Source organism: Schistocerca americana, chromosome 4 (genome assembly GCF_021461395.2).
Source record: "Schistocerca americana isolate TAMUIC-IGC-003095 chromosome 4, iqSchAmer2.1, whole genome shotgun sequence".
In the NCBI taxonomy this organism is placed as follows: Eukaryota; Metazoa; Arthropoda; class Insecta; order Orthoptera; family Acrididae; genus Schistocerca; species Schistocerca americana.
In genome coordinates, this window is record NC_060122.1 from 620,204,103 (window position 1) to 620,224,040 (window position 19,938).

Here is a 19,938-nt window from a genome sequence, read left to right on the forward strand (position 1 = left end):
AAGTTCCCTTGCCGGTCTAGGAATGGTAGAACGATGGGTTCGATGACGGTTTGGATGTACCGTGCACTATTCAGTGTCCCCTCGACGATCACCAGTGGTGTACGGCCAGTGTAGGAGATCGCTCCCCACACCATGATGCCGGGTGTTGGCCCTGTGTGCCTCGGTCGTATGCAGTCCTGATTGTGGCGCTCACCTGCACGGCGCCAAACACGCATACGACCATCATTGGCACCAAGGCAGATGCGACTCTCATCGCTGAAGACGACACGTCTCCATTCGTCCCTCCATTCACGCCTGTCGCGACACCACTGGAGGCGGGCTGCACGATGTTGGGGCGTGAGCGGAAGACGGCCTAACGGTGTGCGGGACCGTAGCCCAGCTTCATGGAGACGGTTGCGAATGGTCCTCGCCGATACCCCAGGAGCAACAGTGTCCCTAATTTGCTGGGAAGTGGCGGTGCGGTCCCCTACGGCACTGCGTAGGATCCTACGATCTTGGCGTGCATCCGTGCGTCGCTGCGGTCCGGTCCCAGGTCGACGGGCACGTGCACCTTCCGCCGACCACTGGCGACAACATCGATGTACTGTGGAGACCTCACGCCCCACGTGTTGAGCAATTCGGCGGTACGTCCACCCGGCCTCCCGCATGCCCACTATACGCCCTCGCTCAAAGTCCGTCAACTGCACATACGGTTCACGTCCACGCTGTCGCGGCATGCTACCAGTGTTAAAGACTGTGATGGAGCTCCGTATGCCACGGCAAACTGGCTGACACTGACGGCGGCGGTGCACAAATGCTGCGCAGCTAGCGCCATTCGACGGCCAACACCGCGGTTCCTGGTGTGTCCGCTGTGCCGTGCGTGTGATCATTGCTTGTACAGCCCTCTCGCAGTGTCCGGAGCAAGTATGGTGGGTCTGACACACCGGTGTCAATGTGTTCTTTTTTCCATTTCCAGGAGTGTATTATCAAGAGCGATGTACCACAAGGATAGAATAAAGTTAAGTATTCGAGGGGCTGCATACTTTTCTTATTAGAATTGACTACTTATCCTGTTCCAGAATTCACGCCCGTCTGCGTTAGATAGCGTGCATTTAGGCCGCCTCTATCTACAAGGTGTTGGCACATTTACCAACACATCATTGGCGACGAGACAACGGAAAGGGTCTTGTTCTTTCTAACTGCTTACATTTACTTGTGTCATGGCTTCGCCACAATCTCCAGATGTACTGTCCGAATTTTATCGCTTGCAGACTCAGCAGACGCAGGCGTTATTAGATGCCCTTGGACAGCTCGTCCAGGGTCAACGTGCACTGCAACACGATGCGGCAGCCGCCGCTTCACCGCTACCGCAGCCACAACTCGCAGTTGCACCGCCTTTTAGGCACTACGGCCCGGCGCACGAATCCTGGACCGAGTGGTCCCGCCAGTTTGGATTTCATCTCGCCGCCTACAGAATTCAAGGTAACGAGCGGCAGCCTCATTTATTGTCGTGTGTAGGGGTGCAAACGTACCGTGTGATAGTGAAATTGTTTCCCCGACGCGACGTAGCAACTCTGTCCTACGAAGAAATTTTGTCGGCATTGGACGCCTATTTCAAAGAAACAGTTAATGTAGTTGCAAAAAGGTATACTTTCTTTCGTACAAAACGTACGGCCGGTCAAACTAATAGGGAGTGGGTTGCAACTTTGCAAGGCCTTACTAGGGATTGTGCGTTTGAATGTGACTGTGGCCTTTCTTATTCAGATGCAATGGTACGTGATGCAATTGCACAGAACGTTTCTGATGTTCGCATACGGGAGCAAATTTTGAAACTAGTTAATCCCTCCCTTCAACAAGTGATAGACATATTGGATAGGCAAGACACACTTGACTGTGCTCAGGCATCTTTTGAAACTTCGCCAGCAGTGTGTACCGGCCAGCCGGGTGCGCTGCGCGGCCCGGTAAAATGCCCTCGCACACGTCCACACAGCTGCCGCTACGCTCTAAACCAGGTGTGCCGCGCCAGCACACAAATGCAGTGAAATCATGCCCGCGGTGTGCTACTAGAAATTCGCGTGAAAATTGCCCGTCACGCCAAGCTATTTGCTTTTTCTGTAATAAGAAAGGACATGTTCAAAGTGTTTGCCAGAAAAAGCTCAGATCAGACACTCTTAATCATTCCAGGCCCTTTGCTTCGCGCCGGAATCGAACCAAGGACATGAAGGCTCGTGAACCTTCGCCCATGGACATTCATGTAGTTAATTCCACTTCGTCCAGTGCCACTTTCTCTAACAGTGACTGTGTTCATCCCACAAAACGTGTGCGTCGACGTCGCCGGAAATCACGTCAATTAACAAGTGGTTCTGTACCAGTGTCTGTTCAAATTGCACAAAACAGTCGCTCTTGTTGTCAGCAGGACAATAAACTTTTTGTAGATTTGGACTTTCATGGCAAGGTCATACCATTCCAGCTCGATACCGGAGCTGCAGTTTCATTGCTTAATCATGACACGTACAAACAACTGGGCAAACCTCCGTTGCGTGCCGCAAATGTTCAGTTAAAGAGTTATTCAGGACAGAAAATTCCTGTGATACGACAGTGCACTCTTCTTGCAACATACAAGGGACAAACAAAACTTGTGTCATTTTACGTTCTTCGTTCTTCTACTGCAGTGAACTTGTTTGGTTTAGATTTATTTCAGTTGTTTAACATGTCTATTGTAAATCAGGTCCTATCAGTGAATCAGACTGTGCCTTCAGACAGTGTTTCTCGTCTATATGAAGAATTTGCAGACATTTTTGCACCGGGCTTAGGGTTGCACTAAAAACTATGCAGCACATTTGGAACTGAAAGTAAACGCGCAACCGAAATTTTTCAGAGCGCGCAATGTTCCTCACGCATTGCGTGTTGAGGTCGCAAGAACATTACACGATTTAGAATCGCAGGGTGTAATTGAACGTGTGCAAGCTTCTCTCTGGGCCTCACCCTTAGTAATTTTGCCAAAACCTTCCGGAAAACTGAGACTTTGTGTGGACTTCAAGGCAACAGTGAATCCACAACTCGTTATTGCAACTTTTCCCTTGCCCCGCCCGGAAGATCTTTTTGATAAACTGTGCCCGGGTAAATACTTTTCCAAGTTGGACCTAGCAGATGCGTACTTGCAAATCCCAGTGGACGCCGAATCCCAGCGCGTCTTGGTGGTTAACACGCATCTTGGTTTGTACCGCTTCAAAAGACTGCCATTCGGGTGTGCATCCGCCCCTGCATTGTTTCAGCAATATTTACAAACTGTTTGTGCGTCGGTCCCTACTGCTGCGAACTATCTGGACGATATTGTGATCTCCGGAAAGACAGCCGACGAGCATTTAGCACACCTACGCACATTATTTCAGGTATTGCGACAGAATGGCCTTCGCTTGCGGAAGGACAAATGTGTGTTTTTTGCTCGTGACTTACCATACCTGGGACATGTCATCAATGCCCAAGGCATACATCCGAGTCCAGAGCACCTCCGTGCCATACAAGATTTGCCTTCCCCACAAAATATGAAACAGCTACAGAGTGTGTTGGGTAAAATTAACTATTATCATCGCTTTCTGCGCAATGCCTCTTCCATTTCAGCTCCGCTTCATCGCTTACGCCGCAAGGGTGTTCCGTTCGTCTGGACGACGGAATGCGAACGCGCCTTTCGCCAGTTGAAATCGGCGTTGCTTTCAAATACTTGCCTTACGCCATTCGATCCCCGGAAACCCTTTTGTTGATGGTAGATGCATCGGATTTCGGGATCGGTGCTGTGCTTGCGCACAAAGTTGGCTCGCATGATCGCCCTATTGCCTTTGCGTCCAAATTGCTCTCGTCTGCGCAAAGAAATTACTCATAGATAGAGAAAGAAGCTTTGGCTCTCGTGTTTGGTGTTACTAAGTTCCATGATTTCTTGTATGGTCGTCACTTTACCATCATCACAGACCACAAACCTTTGACGTCGCTTTTTCATCCGCACAAGCCTGTACCTCCGTGTACAGCGCAGAAATTCATTCGCTGGTCTCTTTTCCTCTCGCAGTACCGCTACGATATCTTGCATCGGTCCACTGCTAAGCACGGAAACGCCGATGCGTTGTCCCGTTTGCCTGTTGCTGCGGATCAAGCATTCGATTCTTCCGAACTTGCTTGCATGTTCATTGATGCGGAAACCGATGCAGTGGTCGAATCGTTTCCGATTGATTTTCGTCGTGTAGCTACAGCCACAGCTGCTGACCCGGTCCTTGCTACCGTTTTGCGTTTTGTTGCTAGGCAATGGCCCTTGTCAGAGTCACGGATCAGGGATCCGTTGGTTCGCCGATTTTTTGCTCACAAGGAGAGACTTTTTGTTCGACGTGGTGTTTTGTTGTTGTGTTCTGATAATGATCAGTCCAGAGTCGTGGTCCCACGTTCGTTACAGTCCTCTGTTTTACCGCTTCTGCACCAAGGACATTGGGGTATAGTGCGAACGAAACAACTTGCTCGTCAGCACTGTACTTGGTTCGGAATCGATGCTGCGATTACGAAAATGTGTTCTTGCATGGCGTGTGCCGAACAACAATCCGCACCGCCGCGGAAAGTCTTTGCATGGCCAAAAGCCACTTCCCCTTGGCAATGCTTGCACATCGATTTTGCTGGTCCATTCTGGAATGCTAGATGGTTGGTTCTGGTAGATGCCTTCAGTAATTTTCCTTTTGTTGTCCGGATGTCTTCCACGATGTCCTCTGCCACCATCCAAGCGTTGTCTGCTATCTGTTGCATTGAAGGTCTTCCGTAGACTATTGTTTCCGACAATGGCCCACAATTCATGTCCGCAGAATTTCAGTCTTTCTGCCAGGCCAATGGTATTCAACATCTGACATCCGCGCCGTTTTCGCCTCAGTCAAACGGTGCCGCTGAACGATTGGTCCGGACTTTCAAGTCACAGATGTTGAAGTTGAAAGAATCGCATTCTCGGGAGGACGCATTGTTGCTCTTTTTGTCTTCGTATCGCTCTCAGCCCCGAGATGGTCGCTCGCCGGCTGAGTTGCTCCACGGTCGTCCTCATCGAACCTTGATGTCTTTGCTGCATCCGCCGCATCAGGGTCCTGTGCAGCGGCAGACTCCTGCTTTTGCTCCAGGCGACGTTGTATTCTATCGCAACTATCGAGGTTCTCGGCGTTGGCTCGCAGGGCGCATTCTTCACTGCCTCGGCCGCGCGATGTATCTGGTTTAGGGGGCCTCTGGTGAGGTGCGACGGCATCTCAATCAGCTGCGCCTCTGTCGTCGCACGGGTTCTGCCGCTCCCCGTCTGCTTTCAGCGTCGGTGCCGTCCGGTCAGCGCCCTGGGGACCCATCTACTGGCTCGCCTCATCCCCAGGTGTTACCGACGATGCCTTCCATTTTGCACCATGGCGACGCGCCGCCGCAGCCGCCGCCGCCGCCGCCGCCTGTTCTCCCGCCGGCGCCGCCCGCATTCGACGCTTCGCTGCAGCCGCCAAGAGTCTCCCTGGGTCACGCGCTGCCGATCGCTTCCCGTGACCAGCTGTCCTCCGCCATGGAACTCTTGCCCGCTCCGGACCACATGACGTCATCGCGCGTCGGGTACCCCGACGCAATGGAGGTCGACCCTTCGGCCCCTCCTGTCTCTTTACGGGCGCATACACCGCATGTTGACGTGCACCCTGGACTAGGTTTTCAGGCGTTTCCTAGCTCCCCTCGGACCGAATGGCCGGGTGCGGATGGCACAGCCTCGCCTGTTGTTAGGCTCCCCACCTCATCGCATACGTCAACATGGGGTCCTCCCCACGGCGGGCGGAAGCCTTATCACACGACCGTTCGCCGATTTGCGGGCGAGGAATGTGGTGTCACCGCCAGACACCACACTTGCTAGGTGGTAGCTTAAATCGGCCGCGGTCCACTAGTACATGTCGGACCCGCGTGTCGCCACTGTGTGATCGCAGACCGAGCGCCACCACAAGGCAGGTCTCGAGATACGGGATAGCACTCGCCCCAGTTGTACGACGACTTTGCTAGCGACTACACTGACGAAGCCTTTCTCTCATTTGCCGAGAGACAGTTAGAATAGCCTTCAGCTAAGTCCATGGCTACGACCTAGCAAGGCGCCATTAACCGTGTCTGAAGGTAGTCTTATTTGTATTATCAAGAGCGATGTACCACAAGGATAGAATAAAGTTAAGTATTCGAGGAGCTGCATACTTTTCTTATTAGAATTCACTACTTATCCTGTTCCAGAATTCACGCCCGTCTGCGTTAGATAGCGTGCATTTAGGCCGCCTCTATCTACAAGGTGTTGGCACATTTACCAACATTCACACGTCGACCCACGTCTCATTACCAGCTAGGATTCTCTAAAGGAACATCTCGTTATCTCGTTCTCATTTGCGAGATCCAGAAGCTGTTCGCAGATTGCGAGGCGAAGGTCTTTCTAGTCTAGACCTACAAGCCGTGGGACGAACTTTGCGGCAACATGACGCATTCCAAGATGCTGTGTCAGGATTTCATGACATGATCCAACTGAAATGTTACATTCTTCTGCAATCTCTTGTACAGTCAGTCTTCGATTGGAACGCACAATTTCGATAATGTTCCTAACATGAGCGTCACCTATGAACGAGGGCCATCTCTAACTTCCGCCCGGCTATTTTTAAGCCCTGTAAACTATTCGTAACACCGAGTACGTCTTAAGCAATCATCACCGTAGGCTTCCTGAATCATTTGGTGTGCCTTTGTAAAGGTTTTCTTGAGTTTTACGCAAAATGTAATGCAGACCGTTACTCCTCTAACTCAGCCATATCGAAATTCGCCAACTGTGCAACACAACGTTCTACTCAATACAGCACCGAACAATAACTAACAGACATACAACAAAGAGACTTCCGGCAGTTACACATTAAACACAGGAGTGTGCATGGATTCCTACCGCATTTCGCTCCAACACATCATTGGCGCGAAATTACGAATGTTCCGGAATTTTTTGAACAGATCTCGTATTTCTTAATGACTTTGTATCCAGAAATAATATCATTTCATGCACAGTGCTGCAATATACCAAGATAAGTTGTAAAATAATCCATGAGTATGAAGCTATTGTTTCAACCTGACAGATCAGACAGTAAAACCAAATCAATATGAAAAAGTGTTAAAAGAGTGACAGGGAAAAACCATAGAAGATAACATTACTTTTGTTAAAGGGAATGGGAGGATTGAAAAATACAGTTCACATGTAGAAGACACTTTTAATAAATACTTTTTAAAAATAGAAGAGAAAATTGGTGCAAATAGTTCAAAAGAGAAAGCAAACCAGTACATTGAAGTAAAACAGAGGACATTTTAAAATAAAAATTAATGCCACAACTCCATCTGAAATGAGATCATACTGACGTAAAAAGCACATATGGGGTGAAACATACCTCCAAATAAGACAGTATGAGTTTTTTTTCCTTTTTTTAGAGGGTAATGTGCTCCAGGATTGTCACCTCCTACATAGTCATGGGATGCAGAACTGATTGCAGATTGGATTTCAAAAGGGCCACTATTTATGCATTTAATGAGCACATATAAAAACTTAAATGGTAAAACATCATCATTTGGCATCTTCTGTGACTTATCAATGGCCTTTAATTGTGTCAATCATAGTATTCTTTAAGAGAAGTTAAGTTTTTGTGGAATACATAGTGTAGCACATCCCTGCTTTAGTTCTTACTTAACAGAGTGTAGAAAGTTACCCCAGGCTGCTCGAATAATGCAAAGAGGAACACATCATCTGCATGCAGAAAATTTACAGTGAATGTCCCACAGGGTTTGATCATTAGGCCATTAGTGTTTATTTATTTATTTATTCCATGTGATCTGATGGTACACAGTGTGTTGCAGATGTCGGAAAATGTCATTTAACATTGTTAACATATTTAGCACAAACAGCAAGATTGCATGTTGTTTCATGTTAATGATCTGCCATTTTACTTGAATCACACTTGCGCGGTGGTGCTCGACCTGAGGGTAAGCCGGTTTGAATGTTGGATGTGCAACATATTTTCACCAACAGTATTTGGCTGGCAAAGGGTGGAGAAATGGTGGCATAAAGTTCCTGATCATCAGACTTTGCCCCATTGTCCTGGTTTAAATACCAAACCTCTCCACAATTTCTCGTGAAGTGAGGGCGTGTGACACTGTTGATGGTGATACATCCATCGGATGGAGACGTTAAACTTGGTGGCCCCCCTTGCTGTTATTCACAACGTATAGGCTATGTGCTGACACGAAGTTTCAACCTCTTCCTTCTCTCATAATCATTATACAACACAAACATTACACAACACACATACAATACATACATGTAGTGCTACAAATTTTGTAATGGTGTATGTTGCAAATAAATAAACAATAAAAACCACGATAATAAATTGTCTGAGAGGTAGCAGAAGTGTTTTCAAATATAGAATAAAGATGTTTCTCCTTAACAATCCCTTCTATATAACATAGAGGAATTCTTGAATAGAAGTAATTAGTCATTTTTACAGAAAACACCATTTTTCTACAGTTTTTGCTCCCTACAGCTGCCTCTAGTACTATGGAACCTATTCTCTGATGTCTTAACACATCCTATCATCTTGCCCTTTCTTCTTGTCAGTGTTTTCCATATATTCATTCCTTTCTTCACCAATTCTGCGGAAAACCTACTTGTTACTTATTTCATCAGTCCACATAATTTTCAACATCCTTCTAGAGAACTACATATCAAACTCTTCAATTCTTTTCTTTCAGATTTTTCATGGCCCATGAGTCACTGTCATGAAGTCCTGAGCTCCAAGTGTACATTCTCAGACATCTCTTACTCAAATTAAGTTCTGAGTTTGATATTAGTAAATTTCTTTTGGCCATGAATGCCCTCTTTGCCTGTATTATTCTGCTTTTTATGCCCTCCTTGCTTCATCCATCATGGGTTATTTTGCTTCCAAGGTAGCAGAATTCTATTCCATGATCACCCAGTTTTCATGTTAAGTTTATTCCTGATCTCATTTTCTCATATTTGTTTGGTTTACTCTCAATCCACATTCTTTATTCGTTAAATTGTTGATTCCACTGTACAGGTACTGTAATTCTTCTCCACTTTCATGGTGGATAGCAGTGTCATCAGCAAATCTTTTTACTGATATCCCTTCACCCTGAATGTTAATCCCACTATTGAACTTTTATTCTCATAATTGCTTCTACGATGCATAGGGGCAAAAGACTGCATCGCTGTCTTACACCATTACTAAATCAAGACCTCGTCCTTGGTAAATATTGTATATTATTATTCCCAGAATTTTGAACATTTTGCACTATTTTACACTGTCAAAAGCTTTTTCTGAGTTGACAAATCCTATGAATGTGTCTGATTCTTCTTAGGACTTGATTCCATTATCAGTCACAACATCAGAACTGCCTCTCTGGAGCCCTTACCTTCCCGAAAGCCAAACTGATCGTCATCTAATATATCCTCAATCTTCTCTTCCATTCTTCTATATGTTATTATTGTCAGCAGCTTGGATGCACGAGTAGTTAAGCTGACTGTGCGATAGTTCTCATATTCCCTTGCTCTTGTTATCTTTGGTATTCTGTGAAGTTTCCACATCTATAGTAAAAAAAATATGTATATCTAGTGCACAATGTGTGATATTTACATTTTTTGTACTCTCATTTTATATATCCTATTATGTGAAATATTTATGAATCAATTACGTTATAAATTAACAATAGCTGTTTCATATCCACTTGAAAACAGCATGCATGTGATGGCCTAAACCAGTAGTTGCATTTAATAAAGAATATATCGGCAACTGGAGCACCCTTTCATTAATTGAGTATACATGTGTAGAACAACAGCACTCTATAAACATGTATAAACTGGAGGTAGAGAGGTGGGGAGGAGGGTGGGAGGGAGGGGTAATTGACAGGCAGTCAATGGTGAGGTCATCAGCACATGGAGAAACTAATAATTATTAGATTTACATCTCCCTTTACATACTGAATTGCCCCTTCAAAGTTCTCATAAACTTTCTCTCTCTTCTCCTTGTCTGCTCCTTGTGACATAGGCAATTATGCATACCTGCTCTATTGGTTTTTTGCTTTTGATTCTTATGCGAACAATCTTGACACTGAACTGTTCACAGTGACTCACTCTCTTTCCTACCTTCTTATTCATAAGAAATCTTACTCCTGTTATTTCATATTGTAGTGCTTTTGATCTTACCTTATATTTGAGTGACCAGAACCGCTTATTGTCTTTCCATTTCACTTCACTGACTACCATTGTATCTAAATTGAGCCTCTGTATTCAGATTTTGTAGCTGCCCTACCACAATCAAACTTTTGACATTCTACACTCCGAGCCATAGAATGTCACCCTTTCATTGATTATTCAGTCTTTTTCTCATGGCAGTCCCTCCCAGAGAACTGAATGAGGGTTAGTCTGGAATCTTTTACCACTGGAGAGATCATCAAGACACTTTTTCAGTTGCAGACACATGTCCTTTTGATACGCATCATGTGTCTTTAATGCAGTGGTTTCGATTCCCACCTGCATCTGCATGCCATTAATCATTACAACCAGCAAAATGTGTATATTATATGCTAACCATAGACCACATTTTCCCCCAAAAATCTTTTATGGAACTGAATTACAAGAATTACAAGGTTTTACAAATGTTGATGCATAGATTAACCATAATCAGAATATCCTTCAAATTATTGTCATTAAACAAGGAATTAATAATAATTATTATTATTATTATTATTAATATTATTATTAATAATAAAATAATAATAATAATAATTATTATTATTATTATTATTATTATAGTAACAATGAGGATAGTGATAAAAATATTTTGTAACGTCAGGAAAATGCTTTGTTTTTAGTTCTTCCTGCAGAACATTTTATTTATGCTTCAACCACTTTTAAATGTAAATTACAGAAATTAAGCAGCAGATGTGCAACATGTACTACAAGATTTAAGTTTTTTCCTGAAATAAGAATCTCACGTGCATTACAAGAAAATGAACAAGTGATAGTTATGTTAATGATATGAATGATTTTCTCAAATTTTTTGTAGATGAAAGACATCTGTCCAAGTTTTGTTAATTAAAACTGTATCCATATGAATTTATATGTGAGATGCAAAACATATCAATTCCTTCTCTTATATATAAAACACTAAGATTTTTTAAAAGACAGAGATACACCAATCAGTTATTTGTCCAGATGACTCCTCCCAACTTCCTTGTTCCATCAGATGATCATATTAATGAATAATTGAATACTCTTCACCGTTATTTTCCTTTGTTCACCAATCTCGAGAATCACACACATGTAATTGTGCACTGCTGGCCTGCATCAGGTTCCTACATGAGATTTAAGGCTCCAGTGTTGCAATGGCAAATAATCAGTAAATGCCTGTATATCAATATCCTTGAGATTGGTGAGAAAAATTGTCAAGGGTCCAACCAACCAGGCAAATGCAGTGTTTAGTACAATGGAAAAATTTCCAATCTGGTCACAAAATTTGGTCAATGTTTATCATATTTATGGCAGTTCTCATGATAAAGAGTGTTTTATCCCACCCCGCTCCGATTACTATTCATTTTCTTGCACAGGTATATGTGTTATATGTTAGCTTCAAGACTACACACTTTGCAAAGGCTGGGAGGACCAATTTGATTTTCATTTCTTAGTATGACTTCAGCAGGTTTCGGTGATGGAATCAAGCCACAGAGCTCTATATTTGCAGGTATAATCTTGCCAGAACATTTTCCTAAACTTGTGACGAATTTTTGTGAAGATATTTCATTGCCATAAAGTGCCTTGGATAAATTGTTGGTAGACCCTTACTGAGGATTGATTCAGTATGTCCTCTCCTAAGTAGCATATTCTTATGTAACAGATGTACACATATCTGTAAATTTTTCTTTCTGGATCATTATAAATCGGCAACCTCAATTCTGAGGGCCGAACATTTGGAAGATCTTTTCTGCGATGTTTCCTGCATCGTTCCCGGGTATTTTCCTTGTATCGAATTTTAAGAATATTGTCATGCAATGCTGGTACGGATTTCTCAACCCAACTCTGCCATTTATACATGGGTTAGCTGTGCTGAGTAGTAGTAGTTAGAACAAACTGAGCCTCCAGACATACCATGCCACACTGGAAAGTATTTGTCTCGCATATTTTCCAGATGTAGGTAGAAATGCAGCTACGTGGCTTAGCTTGGATAATTCATAAGCACTGATGGAACAAGTCATTTGTACTCTATCTACACTCTGAAGGATTTGGCTCCTTAATTTTGTGTTGACTGACTGTACCTTCTCTTGCCAGTTGAGTTCTGATAATGATGATGCCGATGATAACAATACTGAGTTCTAACACATGCTTGGGATTCGCTGTGATGATCATGCCCAAAATGTTTTTTGTCAATTCTATGCAACTATGAATGTCATCGATATAGAGAATTGGGTCCCAGGTCAATACAAACTAATTTATCCATGTTGATTCTGGTTCTGCTGGATCTTTCATATTTGTTGAGTGCCATGCCAGTTATGCTGATTTCATCTTTCCAATCATTTAAAATTAGACTCAGGTCACCTGTGTGAGCGTTTACTGTAATGATCTTCACTCCGTGTATACGGCATCAGCTCAATGCAGTCTGTCATCTTTGGAGAAAAGGTTCCATTGCTGTTGCACACAGAGAAGGACACCCTTGACAGATGGCCCTCTGCAGCTGTATCTTTTTGAAACATTACCATTAATGTTGATTCAGGTGTGCCCATTTTGTACACATACACTGGTAATTTTGATAAATTACGTAAGAAATCTCATTTCATCCACGACTATTTCAAGATAGTCAAATTCCACTCAGTCATTTGCTTTTTGGATATCAAGGTATGCAAAACGAAGAGATGCTTGCCCTTCCCAAGTAAGATGGAAGACATCTCGATAGTATGCCAATATGTCAGTCATTCTAAGTCCTGGGACCACGAATTTTTGGTGGTGTGTGAAGCCTCCATGCAATTCAGTTTTATTCAATGTTAGTGACACTAGCAAATACTTTGCATTCAACATTGGTGTAGGCAACTGGTTGCATGTTATCGCCTGCAGCTGCCAGTGATACTATATACCTTGCTGGATCTCACTGCAGATTTTTTTTTATTGTCCCCACATATGAAATGCCAGAATTTGCTGTAAAATTCCACTGACAAACAGTCTGGACCCACCGATTTCAGCACTGGGACCTTTCAAAGTGAATCATAAATCTCATCCACAGCAACTTAAGCTAGAAGATTCCCATCACCTCTTCACTAATCTTAGACAAGGATCCAAGGTTGTTTTACCAATCTTCAAAAAATGCACTTTCTATAGAATACAAGAAGGCGAAGTGTGCCAAAATAGCCTGTTTGATGCTCTGCTGTGTCTCTCAAACAACTGCTTCATTAGTCTGAAAATTTTCTGAAAATGCCTGCACATTGTTTCGAGTGCTTGAACCTGATGGGGTGAGGTTGTTAATTGTTGCCATAGATCACTTCCGTCCCAGGCCGATGTGACAACCTGTCGTATGCTTCTTTCAAAAACTAATAATTTTAGCTTAATACATTTGAGCACCTACCTCATACAGTGTAATGTCACAATGCCAAAAAGTAATATTCCTGCATTAATTTTTGCCTGATACCGGTAGCCTTTCCTTTGTTTTTTCCTTCACACAGTTGATTAATGTGGGCTTCGCTATTACTACCCACCATTGGATTTCAGGTATGTTGTGCTCTTACCATACTGTCAATCTGTTCCAGGTCTGGGTTATTTTGTACTCTAATACCGAATCAAGATGTAAACTACAGTTAAGCTGCCATAATTCCATACTGCTGTAGATTTTTTTGTGATGTATGAGCAATGTTGACGTGATATGCGGAATGATCTGAAAAGGCTGTGAGCCAAAATTCCGAGACATATATTTTGTTTTTGAGTTGTGATACATACATGTTGTCTAACCAGCTCGTTGCATTAGCTGTGATATGTGAATAGGCCTTACTGACACAGAACTCCATGAGTGTGAGATCACAAGTTTAATCTTTAGTGGGCTCATTTGAAAATTTTGTGTTAACAATTATGACAGGAAAAATATTAGCTACTAATGACTCACCAACTGAATCAGGAGGGCGACAGAAAATGCGTGTCCAGGGGGTGCAGAGATCAACCTTTTATGGGATGTACATATTACACTTCACAAAATGGAAATCATCAACATTCAAGAAATCTTCAAAGTAAACCATTAACTTGCACCTTGAACACCGAATGAAAAACGGCATGCCACAGTGATCACATTGGTTCCCATCAAGATCGCAGGTGTAGGTGAACTCCTTGGGGTTACAAACTAGCCAAGACTTTCGGCTAGGTATCCATCTTAAAGAATTCATATAGAATCATATTGGTGTAACGGGGTGACAAGGAGAATTGAAGGAATGTGATGGCATGCAACCGAATGTGAAACAGTCTGTCATGAAGCTCATCGTGGAATTGGCTATCCTTTAAGGCATAGCTGCAGATAGTACAATATGTTTTATAGGCATGGAAAAAAATATATCCAGAGGCTGAATTTGTCCTGTGTTTCCAGGTGGTAAGAACTGCAATTTTACACACTTTTCAGGATGGATAGTTTGCTCTAAAGGAATATGCTTTTTATTCACAGACCACGAATCAAGCAAAAGCAAGAAATTTTCACCAGCTATTGGCCAAAAATAGTGCTCATACCATAGTTGTAGTTCTCTTATGCACATTTTCCCACTTTGCATGTTGTGACGTAAATATTCCCTACTGCCCTTGCAAGATCATGCACGCAAGAAAGAATCATAGGGGACAGAGCACCTCCATCTTCTCGTGGCACAATAAATAACTTTCCAGCCAATTTACCAACCAGATTAATAGTCGGCATAACTGTGTACAAATGCATTAAGGCAATGATGATAGCTGATCTTAATACAACTTTCTTGGTACCTCTAATTTCTGGGGTTCCTTCCATATGCATTTCCTCTTCAAGTTCCAATTGTTCGTAGTTGAACACAAATTCCTTGCTGTACAATGGGATAAGTTTATTTACCTCATCTACAAATTTTTGGACCGAATCTGCAGTTTGTTGTGCATTTTCAAGTTGATGCTTTGTTTGAAATTTTGTAATCTTATGTCTTCCAATTCTGTATCACTGTTGGAAGTTATGTAACCATCCACTGCTGCCCTTGAAATCATTGTAATCTACGTCATGCGAAATTTGATGCGCATAACGTAGTAGGTCGCTATCACCCACATCCTGCAAATTGTATCGAGCACCCATGAAACACACAAACATCAGTTTTTGTAACAAGTGCACCTTGCCCTCCCTTGAATATCTGTCATTTTCTTATGCACTACACGGTCATATTACTGCAGACTTATTTGAATTTTATTATGCTGTGAATGATCACCCATGTACATAATTATGTTTAGTATCTGCTCCCTGGACATCAATTGAACTTCATTATGTTTTACTGAATACGGGATTATGACTCCCTGTTCGACAAGGATGATGAACAATATGGCTCAACAACTGTTTCAAAATCAATTCCGCTTGTTAAGCACGTATCGTCGTCATTGTACACTTTATGTACATTGTCCACACAGTTGAGCATATACAACACTACATACTTCACTGGCTCTTCTTGTAGAAGTGCTAATATTTTAACTGCCACTTCTTTTTCACTCTGCAAAATTCCTTCAATTCCTTTCCAACGAAATCTCAACTGCAGTTGTAGATATAATGAATTTGTTTGCTTTGTTTATCATTGCCATTGCTCTGCTTTGTATCAACACTACTAGCACTGTAGCACTGTTATGAGTAACTGGTGGACTAAGCAGTTCAACTACTCTCCATAGCCTCATGCTGTGCTCACCACTGGATACCTACAGTACCGTCCCCTGTTGCCATTAGCAGCAGATATTGTGGCTGCATGCTAGACAATGTGTGGGGCATCGACTGCCGTAAATGTCATTGGTCTTTTGTGACCTCACACTCAAAGGGTTCCTTATGAATACATTATCCTCCAGGTGCCAGATAACTGGAAGCCAGTGATTTAACTCTGTAGCTCAGTGCTAAAATTCACATAAGCAATTTGATCTGTGTGACAAACTACACAGTTAAAATCATCAGGGTGCAGATGCTATTTACAAGTCTAGCTATTGCTATGGTGAAAAATTCTTTGCGTTCATGTTTGGCGTTTGTCCCCAAAGGTGCATAAATATTAATAATTTGGACGCCTAAGAAGTAAATTGTGATGCTACAGCCTGGTTCAATAATGGGCATTGGCATGCATTGTAGTCCTCAAAACACTGGAGCTGTGCCAGTTTCTCTGCCGACATTCAGTATTGCTTCATGTCCTGACATGCCTACTAGTTTTGCAGTAGTAATTTCTTGTATTAGAATGATGTCTGCGTTCCCAACAGGAATATTTGTTGGAAAATTATTTTAGTCACCGATTCGATTCTGTTTAGTTTTTTCAGCGCAAAGGTGTAACTTTGATGCATGCCTCTACTTGATCTTTTATCGAATGTTGTCAACCCAGTTTGAATTGTGATCATGATAAATCTTGTGCTTGTTCAAGTTCTGCTCCTTTGCTGATGGGATGATTCTGTTTCTCCTTGTTTTGTATCTACAAATCATTCTTGGTGACTTTGATGTCCTTTCCCCCATCCTGGTTGCTTGTGGCACTGCTACATTTGCATGTATATTGTGATTTTCTGTCTATTTCCTTATCCTGAGGGTCAGAATGTGTGCTTGTGGCACATTTGATACTAGCCATTCTCAGAGGTTCCGTATAGTCAATGTTAGTCAAACCCTCAGCAGACAGTGCCTGTAATACTCCCTGTTCCTCTTTAGGATTACCTGGATCTTCAGTCCTTTCACAATCCTGTGGTGAGGTGCAATCTTTTACAGTACATGCATCTGTCCCCTAGTTATGTTCTTTGCCTGTATGCTATTCCAGTCCTGGTCTTTTGCAAAACATTTTCACTCCCTTACCTGTACGTTTTCGCCACCTACATGGTGGTCCAATCTGAGATGATGTTTCCTTGCCCATGCATGCACATAGTGGTGACGGTGAAACTAACTCTGCATGCCCATGGATATTGCTTGTGTGAATGAATGATGTATGTTTCTCTTTCTTTTTCTGATAAAGGCTGTGGCCAAAGCCTAATCCGTAAGCGCCTTTTAATTGTGCCTGTCTGCAACTTAATGTGTCATTTTCAAGGTAAGTAGCGATCTATCTTTTCCTTACATTGCAGAACTTCCTTTTTCATATTCATTGATAGCAGCCAACTTATCAGCAAAAGTAATCACAATATGCTTCCACTTAGTCACCACAACACAAGAATACGCATGCAATGGAAAGAAACAATCACTCAAATTCACTATTGTTGGCAGTGTAGTTTTGTTTAGGCAGGTGAGTCAGTGGGTGGGGTAGCAACTCAAAGTCAGGTACTCACCTCTCTCCTCTAACCACAGCCAAACTACACTGTCGCTTCAGATTCTTTCCTTGCAGTACAGGTGCTTCTAATTTTATTTTATTTATTTACTATTTCTTATTTGCAACTTTCAGACACGTTTTGGATAACCTAGGTATCGGCTGACCTGAGTTCAGTTAACAGGGTTTTACTGTATTTAGTTCCTTGACAATGGATCATATGTTGGTGCTGGGGTTGATCTTAATTCGCAGTAATAGAGCTACCTCAAACTAAACAGTTTGCACAGTGCGAGGTCTATCAGTTTCCTGCAAACTGCTCTAATGCTTTCCAATTTAGTTTCCAGCTCTCATTCCAAGCTTGTGTCTAACAAATTCATGTCAACAGTGTTTTTCATGAAACACTCACTGTCTATAGCAGCACAAATTTGTGGAACAAATCAGTGTTTCTTTGTTTGTCAGACAATTATTATAAAAACATATTTAAAGATTGTAATACAAACATGATTGCATAACATCAAAAAACTGCAAAATCTAATAAGAAGGTCACTTTGAGCTCACTAAATGGCACCACTGAGGTGAGATGTGAATTTACTATTATTTTAAAATCTGTCATCTTCACTGACAAAACAACTGTAGCTCAAAAATGCGCTAAATTCTTCGTTTAGAGTGACCATTTATGAGCAGTGGTGTGAAAAAATTTAAATTTCAGGTGAAGGTTCTCCTGTTTTTTCAGGTTTTTGGCCTAACTCAACAACAGTGCCTCAAATAGCTTTGTTCAACTTTTGGTAATCAATGTCTTTCAGAAAAAGACTGTTTGTAATTGGTTTGCAAAATTTCGTCGTGGTCATGTTTTCGCCAGTGATTAATTTTGTGCCAGTTGCTGTGGCCAAGTGGTTCTAGGCACTTCAGTCCAGAACCGTGCTGCTGCTACGGTACAAATTCTGCCTCGGGCATGGGTGTGTGTCATGTCCTTAGATTAGTTAGGTTTAAGTAGTTCAGTCCAGGGGACTGATGACCTCAGATGTTAAGTCCCATATTGCTTAGAGCCATTTGAACCATTTTCTTGATTAATTTTGTGAAAATTAACCAGAACTGGTACTGTTCCAAAAACCACTGATATTGTACATAAAATGAATGAAGAGGAATCTATAGTTGACTTACCACGAAACAGAGGCATCCTTAGGCATAACTAAGTTCGATTGTGCATGCACATTAAACCATGAAAAAATACATTTATTTTTTTCCCCTGATAGACTAAATCAAATATCAAAAACAGGATCATTTAAACTGATGGAAGGAAATGCTTACAAAATTCTAAGGAAATGTACAATCCATATACACTCCTGGAAATGGAAAAAAGAACACATTGACACCGGTGTGTCAGACCCACCATACTTGCTCCGGACACTGCGAGAGAGCTGTACAAGCAATGATCACACGCACGGCACAGCGGACACACCAGGAACCGCGGTGTTGGCCGTCGAATGGCGCTAGCTGCGCAGCATTTGTGCACCGCCGCCGTCAGTGTCAGCCAGTTTGCCGTGGCATACGGAGCTCCATCGCAGTCTTTAACACTGGTAGCATGCCGCGACAGCGTGGACGTGAACCGTATGTGCAGTTGACGGACTTTGAGCGAGGGCGTATAGTGGGCATGCGGGAGGCCGGGTGGACGTACCGCCGAATTGCTCAACACGTGGGGCGTGAGGTCTCCACAGTACATCGATGTTGTCGCCAGTGGTCAGCGGAAGGTGCATGTGCCCGTCGACCTGGGACCGGACCGCAGCGACGCACGGATGCACGCCAAGACCGTAGGATCCTACGCAGTGCCGTAGGGGACCGCACCGCCACTTCCCAGCAAATTAGGGACACTGTTGCTCCTGGGGTATCCGCGAGGACCATTCGCAACCGTCTCCATGAAGCTGGGCTACGGTCCCGCACACCGTTAGGCCGTCTTCCGCTCACGCCCCAACATCGTGCAGCCCGCCTCCAGTGGTGTCGCGACAGGCGTGAATGGAGGGACGAATGGAGACGTGTCGTCTTCAGCGATGAGAGTCGCTTCTGCCTTGGTGCCAATGATGGTCGTATGCGTGTTTGGCGCCGTGGAGGTGAGCGCCACAATCAGGACTGCATACGACCGAGGCACACAGGGCCAACACCCGGCATCATGGTGTGGGGAGCGATCTCCTACACTGGCTGTACACCACTGGTGATCGTCGAGGGGACACTGAATAGTGCACGGTACATCCAAACCGTCATCGAACCCATCGTTCTACCATTCCTAGACCGGCAAGGGAACTTGCTGTTCCAACAGGACAATGCACGTCCGCATGTATCCCGTGCCACCCAACGTGCTCTAGAAGGTGCAAGTCAACTACCCTGGCCAGCAAGATCTCCGGATCTGTCCCCCATTGAGCATGTTTG